At 43.2% G+C, this 12,607-nt stretch overlaps 7 pseudogenes; all 7 read left to right on the top strand.

The window, feature by feature from the left end:
- The first annotated feature begins 1,052 nt into the window (after positions 1 to 1,052).
- LOC130298907 (U2 spliceosomal RNA) lies at positions 1,053 to 1,316 on the top strand (annotated as a pseudogene).
- A 1,486-nt stretch (positions 1,317 to 2,802) lies between these two features.
- Positions 2,803 to 3,066, top strand: LOC130298905 (U2 spliceosomal RNA; annotated as a pseudogene).
- A 1,474-nt stretch (positions 3,067 to 4,540) lies between these two features.
- On the top strand, positions 4,541 to 4,804 carry LOC130298930 (U2 spliceosomal RNA; annotated as a pseudogene).
- A 1,491-nt stretch (positions 4,805 to 6,295) lies between these two features.
- Positions 6,296 to 6,559, top strand: LOC130298904 (U2 spliceosomal RNA; annotated as a pseudogene).
- A 1,474-nt stretch (positions 6,560 to 8,033) lies between these two features.
- LOC130298903 (U2 spliceosomal RNA) lies at positions 8,034 to 8,297 on the top strand (annotated as a pseudogene).
- A 1,482-nt stretch (positions 8,298 to 9,779) lies between these two features.
- On the top strand, positions 9,780 to 10,043 carry LOC130298902 (U2 spliceosomal RNA; annotated as a pseudogene).
- Positions 10,044 to 11,542: 1,499 nt separating this feature from the next.
- LOC130298901 (U2 spliceosomal RNA) lies at positions 11,543 to 11,806 on the top strand (annotated as a pseudogene).
- The last annotated feature ends 801 nt before the right edge of the window (positions 11,807 to 12,607 follow it).

Genomic DNA, 12,607 nt, shown 5'->3' with positions numbered 1-12,607 from the left:
AACCAATGTTGCAATGGAGTGTCTCCATCTGCTGGTGGTATTGGAAAGGCATTAGTGCTATGACAGGGTCTGAAGAAGAAGAAGAAGAAGAAGAAGAAGACGGAAAAAAATATATATAAAAAGAAAAAGAGAGAGAGAGAGAGAGACTGACTTAGTGAGCGAGTGAGTGAGAGAGTGAGAGTGAGTGAGAGTGAATGAGTGAGTGAGTGATTGAGTGAGTGAGTGAGTGAGTGAGAACAAATGAGTTAAAGCAAGTGAGTGAGAGAGATCGAATGAATGAAAGTCTGAATGACAGAAAGAAAAAAGGATGAAGAAAGAAGCATGAAGAAAAAAAAATGTATATGGAGTTGCTGACATGAGTGCAATCTACAAAGCCGTTGAGGCTGATCCTCATGGGAGGATTATTGCACCAGGACCCTTAGCACTTTTAAAATGCCATTCAATGCCACGGGCTAGATGTAAACTGCAGATGACCATGTTGTGGTAGTTACCATGGATACCCAAGTGATGTGTGAGCTAACACATAGGCCCAACAGATTCCAAGAAGGCCAGAATCACCAGCGGCACCACCATCGATTGTCAGGTCACCCGGATTCAGCAAATACCAGAGTCCAAAATGATGCAGGTTTATACTGTTAATTTTCAGTTTATCGTTACAGTTGGTGTTATTCCATGTCGGAAGGGACGCAGCTACAGCCAGTGGGGTAACTAGAGACAGGCAGGCAGCTATGTGCAACAAAGGTAGGCGTGTTGTTTTCATATGCAGATCTGAAATATTGTCTTATATGCAAGAGGAGGAGTGATGGGGGTTCAGGCAAAAGCCAGGCTATGGATTGCATTGCTAAATGCTCCATCAGAGTGCAATGGTCGCCTGTCCTTTTTTTAAGTGATGATGTGGGTTTAGCCTGTGCTGTATGTATGTATGGGTGGCTGACTGCCACCCACCCAGAAAGTGTATGGGAGGCTGGTTGGCTGCCAGCCTTCCTTCCATTCCTATGAGTAATGTGAGTGCTCATGAAGGGGACATGGTTGGGTCCACCCCTTTCCCGGTTATCCCCTCTAGGCCTTTTGGCTTAGATCAAGTGTAAAAAAAGAAAGGATCTTGCGACAGATCGCATCCTGAGGCACGTTTTTTTTTGTGTGAATACTTGCACTTGGGTGACTTGTGAGCACATACTGATACATACGTTCCCTATCTGGGGACCATAAATTAAATGGATTTTTGAGAAAGGGAGCTGATTTGGAAGCTTGCTTCTGTCGCCCTATGCATTGACCCGATGTGGCAGTATCTTCGGGTAGTGAACAGTGCACCACCCCATTCCAGTGTTAAACAAGAAAGATTCTCATTTAATCCTCCGTGGGTGAGAATTTGAGTTTGAGAATTGGAGACCAAAATGATGAGTTGCACTGACTGGTTTATGAACGTCTATTCATTTAGCGTTTTAATGACCATGTTTGCACACTGATTGGTGTAAAAAAATAAAATAAAACTAAATAATAATAATCTAGCACACCTGTGCAGGTTTGACATGACATGACAGGTAGCTGTCTTGTGGGTGGTGCTGAATCCTGTTAAATGACATGAGGGTCTCATGCCTATACACAAGGGTGTGTCATTGCTGTTGCTTGACCATGCATTGGTTTCTGTGGTCAGTGAATGATAAAAACAAAATTTACCATCCATTGATGGATGGGAAATCCGCCATGAGGCATTTGTTTTTAGAAACTGCTGCTCACAACCAATGTTGCAATGGAGTGTCTCCATCTGCTGGTGGTATTGGAAAGGCATTAGTGCTATGACAGGGTCTGAAGAAGAAGAAGAAGAAGAAGAAGAAGAAGAAGAAGACGGAAAAAAATATATATAAAAAGAAAAAGAGAGAGAGAGAGAGAGACTGACTTAGTGAGCGAGTGAGTGAGAGAGTGAGAGTGAGTGAGAGTGAATGAGTGAGTGAGTGATTGAGTGAGTGAGTGAGTGAGTGAGTGAGAACAAATGAGTTAAAGCAAGTGAGTGAGAGAGATCGAATGAATGAAAGTCTGAATGACAGAAAGAAAAAAGGATGAAGAAAGAAGCATGAAGAAAAAAAAATGTATATGGAGTTGCTGACATGAGTGCAATCTACAAAGCCGTTGAGGCTGATCCTCATGGGAGGATTATTGCACCAGGACCCTTAGCACTTTTAAAATGCCATTCAATGCCACGGGCTAGATGTAAACTGCAGATGACCATGTTGTGGTAGTTACCATGGATACCCAAATGATGTGTGAGCTAACACATAGGCCCAACAGATTCCAAGAAGGCCAGAATCACCAGCGGCACCACCATCGATTGTCAGGTCACCCGGATTCAGCAAATACCAGAGTCCAAAATGATGCAGGTTTATACTGTTAATTTTCAGTTTATCGTTACAGTTGGTGTTATTCCATGTCGGAAGGGACGCAGCTACAGCCAGTGGGGTAACTAGAGACAGGCAGGCAGCTATGTGCAACAAAGGTAGGCGTGTTGTTTTCATATGCAGATCTGAAATATTGTCTTATATGCAAGAGGAGGAGTGATGGGGGTTCAGGCAAAAGCCAGGCTATGGATTGCATTGCTAAATGCTCCATCAGAGTGCAATGGTCGCCTGTCCTTTTTTTAAGTGATGATGTGGGTTTAGCCTGTGCTGTATGTATGTATGGGTGGCTGACTGCCACCCACCCAGAAAGTGTATGGGAGGCTGGTTGGCTGCCAGCCTTCCTTCCATTCCTATGAGTAATGTGAGTGCTCATGAAGGGGACATGGTTGGGTCCACCCCTTTCCCGGTTATCCCCTCTAGGCCTTTTGGCTTAGATCAAGTGTAAAAAAAGAAAGGATCTTGCGACAGATCGCATCCTGAGGCACGTTTTTTTTTGTGTGAATACTTGCACTTGGGTGACTTGTGAGCACATACTGATACATACGTTCCCTATCTGGGGACCATAAATTAAATGGATTTTTGAGAAAGGGAGCTGATTTGGAAGCTTGCTTCTGTCGCCCTATGCATTGACCCGATGTGGCAGTATCTTCGGGTAGTGAACAGTGCACCACCCCATTCCAGTGTTAAACAAGAAAGATTCTCATTTAATCCTCCGTGGGTGAGAATTTGAGTTTGAGAATTGGAGACCAAAATGATGAGTTGCACTGACTGGTTTATGAACGTCTATTCATTTAGCGTTTTAATGACCATGTTTGCACACTGATTGGTGTAAAAAAATAAAATAAAACTAAATAATAATAATCTAGCACACCTGTGCAGGTTTGACATGACATGACAGGTAGCTGTCTTGTGGGTGGTGCTGAATCCTGTTAAATGACATGAGGGTCTCATGCCTATACACAAGGGTGTGTCATTGCTGTTGCTTGACCATGCATTGGTTTCTGTGGTCAGTGAATGATAAAAACAAAATTTACCATCCATTGATGGATGGGAAATCCGCCATGAGGCATTTGTTTTTAGAAACTGCTGCTCACAACCAATGTTGCAATGGAGTGTCTCCATCTGCTGGTGGTATTGGAAAGGCATTAGTGCTATGACAGGGTCTGAAGAAGAAGAAGAAGAAGAAGAAGACGGAAAAAAATATATATAAAAAGAAAAAGAGAGAGAGAGAGAGAGACTGACTTAGTGAGCGAGTGAGTGAGAGAGTGAGAGTGAGTGAGAGTGAATGAGTGAGTGAGTGATTGAGTGAGTGAGTGAGTGAGTGAGTGAGAACAAATGAGTTAAAGCAAGTGAGTGAGAGAGATCGAATGAATGAAAGTCTGAATGACAGAAAGAAAAAAGGATGAAGAAAGAAGCATGAAGAAAAAAAAATGTATATGGAGTTGCTGACATGAGTGCAATCTACAAAGCCGTTGAGGCTGATCCTCATGGGAGGATTATTGCACCAGGACCCTTAGCACTTTTAAAATGCCATTCAATGCCACGGGCTAGATGTAAACTGCAGATGACCATGTTGTGGTAGTTACCATGGATACCCAAGTGATGTGTGAGCTAACACATAGGCCCAACAGATTCCAAGAAGGCCAGAATCACCAGCGGCACCACCATCGATTGTCAGGTCACCCGGATTCAGCAAATACCAGAGTCCAAAATGATGCAGGTTTATACTGTTAATTTTCAGTTTATCGTTACAGTTGGTGTTATTCCATGTCGGAAGGGACGCAGCTACAGCCAGTGGGGTAACTAGAGACAGGCAGGCAGCTATGTGCAACAAAGGTAGGCGTGTTGTTTTCATATGCAGATCTGAAATATTGTCTTATATGCAAGAGGAGGAGTGATGGGGGTTCAGGCAAAAGCCAGGCTATGGATTGCATTGCTAAATGCTCCATCAGAGTGCAATGGTCGCCTGTCCTTTTTTTAAGTGATGATGTGGGTTTAGCCTGTGCTGTATGTATGTATGGGTGGCTGACTGCCACCCACCCAGAAAGTGTATGGGAGGCTGGTTGGCTGCCAGCCTTCCTTCCATTCCTATGAGTAATGTGAGTGCTCATGAAGGGGACATGGTTGGGTCCACCCCTTTCCCGGTTATCCCCTCTAGGCCTTTTGGCTTAGATCAAGTGTAAAAAAAGAAAGGATCTTGCGACAGATTGCATCCTGAGGCACGTTTTTTTTTGTGTGAATACTTGCACTTGGGTGACTTGTGAGCACATACTGATACATACGTTCCCTATCTGGGGACCATAAATTAAATGGATTTTTGAGAAAGGGAGCTGATTTGGAAGCTTGCTTCTGTCGCCCTATGCATTGACCCGATGTGGCAGTATCTTCGGGTAGTGAACAGTGCACCACCCCATTCCAGTGTTAAACAAGAAAGATTCTCATTTAATCCTCCGTGGGTGAGAATTTGAGTTTGAGAATTGGAGACCAAAATGATGAGTTGCACTGACTGGTTTATGAACGTCTATTCATTTAGCGTTTTAATGACCATGTTTGCACACTGATTGGTGTAAAAAAATAAAATAAAACTAAATAATAATAATCTAGCACACCTGTGCAGGTTTGACATGACATGACAGGTAGCTGTCTTGTGGGTGGTGCTGAATCCTGTTAAATGACATGAGGGTCTCATGCCTATACACAAGGGTGTGTCATTGCTGTTGCTTGACCATGCATTGGTTTCTGTGGTCAGTGAATGATAAAAACAAAATTTACCATCCATTGATGGATGGGAAATCCGCCATGAGGCATTTGTTTTTAGAAACTGCTGCTCACAACCAATGTTGCAATGGAGTGTCTCCATCTGCTGGTGGTATTGGAAAGGCATTAGTGCTATGACAGGGTCTGAAGAAGAAGAAGAAGAAGAAGAAGAAGAAGAAGAAGAAGAAGAAGACGGAAAAAAATATATATAAAAAGAAAAAGAGAGAGAGAGAGAGAGACTGACTTAGTGAGCGAGTGAGTGAGAGAGTGAGAGTGAGTGAGAGTGAATGAGTGAGTGAGTGATTGAGTGAGTGAGTGAGTGAGTGAGAACAAATGAGTTAAAGCAAGTGAGTGAGAGAGATCGAATGAATGAAAGTCTGAATGACAGAAAGAAAAAAGGATGAAGAAAGAAGCATGAAGAAAAAAAAATGTATATGGAGTTGCTGACATGAGTGCAATCTACAAAGCCGTTGAGGCTGATCCTCATGGGAGGATTATTGCACCAGGACCCTTAGCACTTTTAAAATGCCATTCAATGCCACGGGCTAGATGTAAACTGCAGATGACCATGTTGTGGTAGTTACCATGGATACCCAAGTGATGTGTGAGCTAACACATAGGCCCAACAGATTCCAAGAAGGCCAGAATCACCAGCGGCACCACCATCGATTGTCAGGTCACCCGGATTCAGCAAATACCAGAGTCCAAAATGATGCAGGTTTATACTGTTAATTTTCAGTTTATCGTTACAGTTGGTGTTATTCCATGTCGGAAGGGACGCAGCTACAGCCAGTGGGGTAACTAGAGACAGGCAGGCAGCTATGTGCAACAAAGGTAGGCGTGTTGTTTTCATATGCAGATCTGAAATATTGTCTTATATGCAAGAGGAGGAGTGATGGGGGTTCAGGCAAAAGCCAGGCTATGGATTGCATTGCTAAATGCTCCATCAGAGTGCAATGGTCGCCTGTCCTTTTTTTAAGTGATGATGTGGGTTTAGCCTGTGCTGTATGTATGTATGGGTGGCTGACTGCCACCCACCCAGAAAGTGTATGGGAGGCTGGTTGGCTGCCAGCCTTCCTTCCATTCCTATGAGTAATGTGAGTGCTCATGAAGGGGACATGGTTGGGTCCACCCCTTTCCCGGTTATCCCCTCTAGGCCTTTTGGCTTAGATCAAGTGTAAAAAAAGAAAGGATCTTGCGACAGATCGCATCCTGAGGCACGTTTTTTTTTGTGTGAATACTTGCACTTGGGTGACTTGTGAGCACATACTGATACATACGTTCCCTATCTGGGGACCATAAATTAAATGGATTTTTGAGAAAGGGAGCTGATTTGGAAGCTTGCTTCTGTCGCCCTATGCATTGACCCGATGTGGCAGTATCTTCGGGTAGTGAACAGTGCACCACCCCATTCCAGTGTTAAACAAGAAAGATTCTCATTTAATCCTCCGTGGGTGAGAATTTGAGTTTGAGAATTGGAGACCAAAATGATGAGTTGCACTGACTGGTTTATGAACGTCTATTCATTTAGCGTTTTAATGACCATGTTTGCACACTGATTGGTGTAAAAAAATAAAATAAAACTAAATAATAATAATCTAGCACACCTGTGCAGGTTTGACATGACATGACAGGTAGCTGTCTTGTGGGTGGTGCTGAATCCTGTTAAATGACATGAGGGTCTCATGCCTATACACAAGGGTGTGTCATTGCTGTTGCTTGACCATGCATTGGTTTCTGTGGTCAGTGAATGATAAAAACAAAATTTACCATCCATTGATGGATGGGAAATCCGCCATGAGGCATTTGTTTTTCGAAACTGCTGCTCACAACCAATGTTGCAATGGAGTGTCTCCATCTGCTGGTGGTATTGGAAAGGCATTAGTGCTATGACAGGGTCTGAAGAAGAAGAAGAAGAAGAAGAAGAAGAAGAAGACGGAAAAAAATATATATAAAAAGAAAAAGAGAGAGAGAGAGAGAGACTGACTTAGTGAGCGAGTGAGTGAGAGTGAGTGAGAGTGAATGAGTGAGTGAGTGATTGAGTGAGTGAGTGAGTGAGTGAGTGAGAACAAATGAGTTAAAGCAAGTGAGTGAGAGAGATCGAATGAATGAAAGTCTGAATGACAGAAAGAAAAAAGGATGAAGAAAGAAGCATGAAGAAAAAAAATGTATATGGAGTTGCTGACATGAGTGCAATCTACAAAGCCGTTGAGGCTGATCCTCATGGGAGGATTATTGCACCAGGACCCTTAGCACTTTTAAAATGCCATTCAATGCCACGGGCTAGATGTAAACTGCAGATGACCATGTTGTGGTAGTTACCATGGATACCCAAGTGATGTGTGAGCTAACACATAGGCCCAACAGATTCCAAGAAGGCCAGAATCACCAGCGGCACCACCATCGATTGTCAGGTCACCCGGATTCAGCAAATACCAGAGTCCAAAATGATGCAGGTTTATACTGTTAATTTTCAGTTTATCGTTACAGTTGGTGTTATTCCATGTCGGAAGGGACGCAGCTACAGCCAGTGGGGTAACTAGAGACAGGCAGGCAGCTATGTGCAACAAAGGTAGGCGTGTTGTTTTCATATGCAGATCTGAAATATTGTCTTATATGCAAGAGGAGGAGTGATGGGGGTTCAGGCAAAAGCCAGGCTATGGATTGCATTGCTAAATGCTCCATCAGAGTGCAATGGTCGCCTGTCCTTTTTTTAAGTGATGATGTGGGTTTAGCCTGTGCTGTATGTATGTATGGGTGGCTGACTGCCACCCACCCAGAAAGTGTATGGGAGGCTGGTTGGCTGCCAGCCTTCCTTCCATTCCTATGAGTAATGTGAGTGCTCATGAAGGGGACATGGTTGGGTCCACCCCTTTCCCGGTTATCCCCTCTAGGCCTTTTGGCTTAGATCAAGTGTAAAAAAAGAAAGGATCTTGCGACAGATCGCATCCTGAGGCACGTTTTTTTTTGTGTGAATACTTGCACTTGGGTGACTTGTGAGCACATACTGATACATACGTTCCCTATCTGGGGACCATAAATTAAATGGATTTTTGAGAAAGGGAGCTGATTTGGAAGCTTGCTTCTGTCGCCCTATGCATTGACCCGATGTGGCAGTATCTTCGGGTAGTGAACAGTGCACCACCCCATTCCAGTGTTAAACAAGAAAGATTCTCATTTAATCCTCCGTGGGTGAGAATTTGAGTTTGAGAATTGGAGACCAAAATGATGAGTTGCACTGACTGGTTTATGAACGTCTATTCATTTAGCGTTTTAATGACCATGTTTGCACACTGATTGGTGTAAAAAAATAAAATAAAACTAAATAATAATAATCTAGCACACCTGTGCAGGTTTGACATGACATGACAGGTAGCTGTCTTGTGGGTGGTGCTGAATCCTGTTAAATGACATGAGGGTCTCATGCCTATACACAAGGGTGTGTCATTGCTGTTGCTTGACCATGCATTGGTTTCTGTGGTCAGTGAATGATAAAAACAAAATTTACCATCCATTGATGGATGGGAAATCCGCCATGAGGCATTTGTTTTTAGAAACTGCTGCTCACAACCAATGTTGCAATGGAGTGTCTCCATCTGCTGGTGGTATTGGAAAGGCATTAGTGCTATGACAGGGTCTGAAGAAGAAGAAGAAGAAGAAGAAGAAGAAGAAGAAGACGGAAAAAAATATATATAAAAAGAAAAAGAGAGAGAGAGAGAGAGACTGACTTAGTTAGCGAGTGAGTGAGAGAGTGAGAGTGAGTGAGAGTGAATGAGTGAGTGAGTGATTGAGTGAGTGAGTGAGTGAGTGAGAACAAATGAGTTAAAGCAAGTGAGTGAGAGAGATCGAATGAATGAAAGTCTGAATGACAGAAAGAAAAAAGGATGAAGAAAGAAGCATGAAGAAAAAAAAATGTATATGGAGTTGCTGACATGAGTGCAATCTACAAAGCCGTTGAGGCTGATCCTCATGGGAGGATTATTGCACCAGGACCCTTAGCACTTTTAAAATGCCATTCAATGCCACGGGCTAGATGTAAACTGCAGATGACCATGTTGTGGTAGTTACCATGGATACCCAAGTGATGTGTGAGCTAACACATAGGCCCAACAGATTCCAAGAAGGCCAGAATCACCAGCGGCACCACCATCGATTGTCAGGTCACCCGGATTCAGCAAATACCAGAGTCCAAAATGATGCAGGTTTATACTGTTAATTTTCAGTTTATCGTTACAGTTGGTGTTATTCCATGTCGGAAGGGACGCAGCTACAGCCAGTGGGGTAACTAGAGACAGGCAGGCAGCTATGTGCAACAAAGGTAGGCGTGTTGTTTTCATATGCAGATCTGAAATATTGTCTTATATGCAAGAGGAGGAGTGATGGGGGTTCAGGCAAAAGCCAGGCTATGGATTGCATTGCTAAATGCTCCATCAGAGTGCAATGGTCGCCTGTCCTTTTTTTAAGTGATGATGTGGGTTTAGCCTGTGCTGTATGTATGTATGGGTGGCTGACTGCCACCCACCCAGAAAGTGTATGGAAGGCTGGTTGGCTGCCAGCCTTCCTTCCATTCCTATGAGTAATGTGAGTGCTCATGAAGGGGACATGGTTGGGTCCACCCCTTTCCCGGTTATCCCCTCTAGGCCTTTTGGCTTAGATCAAGTGTAAAAAAAGAAAGGATCTTGCGACAGATCGCATCCTGAGGCACGTTTTTTTTTGTGTGAATACTTGCACTTGGGTGACTTGTGAGCACATACTGATACATACGTTCCCTATCTGGGGACCATAAATTAAATGGATTTTTGAGAAAGGGAGCTGATTTGGAAGCTTGCTTCTGTCGCCCTATGCATTGACCCGATGTGGCAGTATCTTCGGGTAGTGAACAGTGCACCACCCCATTCCAGTGTTAAACAAGAAAGATTCTCATTTAATCCTCCGTGGGTGAGAATTTGAGTTTGAGAATTGGAGACCAAAATGATGAGTTGCACTGACTGGTTTATGAACGTCTATTCATTTAGCGTTTTAATGACCATGTTTGCACACTGATTGGTGTAAAAAAATAAAATAAAACTAAATAATAATAATCTAGCACACCTGTGCAGGTTTGACATGACATGACAGGTAGCTGTCTTGTGGGTGGTGCTGAATCCTGTTAAATGACATGAGGGTCTCATGCCTATACACAAGGGTGTGTCATTGCTGTTGCTTGACCATGCATTGGTTTCTGTGGTCAGTGAATGATAAAAACAAAATTTACCATCCATTGATGGATGGGAAATCCGCCATGAGGCATTTGTTTTTAGAAACTGCTGCTCACAACCAATGTTGCAATGGAGTGTCTCCATCTGCTGGTGGTATTGGAAAGGCATTAGTGCTATGACAGGGTCTGAAGAAGAAGAAGAAGAAGAAGAAGAAGAAGAAGAAGAAGAAGAAGAAGACGGAAAAAAATATATATAAAAAGAAAAAGAGAGAGAGAGAGAGAGACTGACTTAGTGAGCGAGTGAGTGAGAGAGTGAGAGTGAGTGAGAGTGAATGAGTGAGTGAGTGATTGAGTGAGTGAGTGAGTGAGTGAGTGAGAACAAATGAGTTAAAGCAAGTGAGTGAGAGAGATCGAATGAATGAAAGTCTGAATGACAGAAAGAAAAAAGGATGAAGAAAGAAGCATGAAGAAAAAAAAATGTATATGGAGTTGCTGACATGAGTGCAATCTACAAAGCCGTTGAGGCTGATCCTCATGGGAGGATTATTGCACCAGGACCCTTAGCACTTTTAAAATGCCATTCAATGCCACGGGCTAGATGTAAACTGCAGATGACCATGTTGTGGTAGTTACCATGGATACCCAAGTGATGTGTGAGCTAACACATAGGCCCAACAGATTCCAAGAAGGCCAGAATCACCAGCGGCACCACCATCGATTGTCAGGTCACCCGGATTCAGCAAATACCAGAGTCCAAAATGATGCAGGTTTATACTGTTAATTTTCAGTTTATCGTTACAGTTGGTGTTATTCCATGTCGGAAGGGACGCAGCTACAGCCAGTGGGGTAACTAGAGACAGGCAGGCAGCTATGTGCAACAAAGGTAGGCGTGTTGTTTTCATATGCAGATCTGAAATATTGTCTTATATGCAAGAGGAGGAGTGATGGGGGTTCAGGCAAAAGCCAGGCTATGGATTGCATTGCTAAATGCTCCATCAGAGTGCAATGGTCGCCTGTCCTTTTTTTAAGTGATGATGTGGGTTTAGCCTGTGCTGTATGTATGTATGGGTGGCTGACTGCCACCCAACCCAGAAAGTGTATGGGAGGCTGGTTGGCTGCCAGCCTTCCTTCCATTCCTATGAGTAATGTGAGTGCTCATGAAGGAGACATGGTTGGGTCCACCCCTTTCCCGGTTATCCCCTCTAGGCCTTTTGGCTTAGATCAAGTGTAAAAAAAGAAAGGATCTTGCGACAGATCGCATCCTGAGGCACGTTTTTTTTTGTGTGAATACTTGCACTTGGGTGACTTGTGAGCACATACTGATACATACGTTCCCTATCTGGGGACCATAAATTAAATGGATTTTTGAGAAAGGGAGCTGATTTGGAAGCTTGCTTCTGTCGCCCTATGCATTGACCCGATGTGGCAGTATCTTCGGGTAGTGAACAGTGCACCACCCCATTCCAGTGTTAAACAAGAAAGATTCTCATTTAATCCGCGTGGGGTGGAGAATTTGAGTTTGAGAATTGGAGACCAAAATGATGAGTTGCACTGACTGGTTTATGAACGTCTATTCATTTAGCGTTTTAATGACCATGTTTGCACACTGATTGGTGTAAAAAAATAAAATAAAACTAAATAATAATAATCTAGCACACCTGTGCAGGTTTGACATGACATGACAGGTAGCTGTCTTGTGGGTGGTGCTGAATCCTGTTAAATGACATGAGGGTCTCATGCCTATACACAAGGGTGTGTCATTGCTGTTGCTTGACCATGCATTGGTTTCTGTGGTCAGTGAATGATAAAAACAAAATTTACCATCCATTGATGGATGGGAAATCCGCCATGAGGCATTTGTTTTTAGAAACTGCTGCTCACAACCAATGTTGCAATGGAGTGTCTCCATCTGCTGGTGGTATTGGAAAGGCATTAGTGCTATGACAGGGTCTGAAGAAGAAGAAGAAGAAGAAGAAGAAGACGGAAAAAAATATATATAAAAAGAAAAAGAGAGAGAGAGAGAGAGACTGACTTAGTGAGCGAGTGAGTGAGAGAGTGAGAGTGAGTGAGAGTGAATGAGTGAGTGAGTGATTGAGTGAGTGAGTGAGTGAGTGAGAACAAATGAGTTAAAGCAAGTGAGTGAGAGAGATCGAATGAATGAAAGTCTGAATGACAGAAAGAAAAAAGGATGAAGAAAGAAGCATGAAGAAAAAAAAATGTATATGGAGTTGCTGACATGAGTGCAATCTACAAAGCCGTT

Source organism: Hyla sarda, unplaced genomic scaffold (assembly GCF_029499605.1).
Source record: "Hyla sarda isolate aHylSar1 unplaced genomic scaffold, aHylSar1.hap1 scaffold_1026, whole genome shotgun sequence".
NCBI classification, from domain to species: Eukaryota; Metazoa; Chordata; class Amphibia; order Anura; family Hylidae; genus Hyla; species Hyla sarda.
This window is presented reverse-complemented; position numbering and strand designations above follow the sequence as displayed.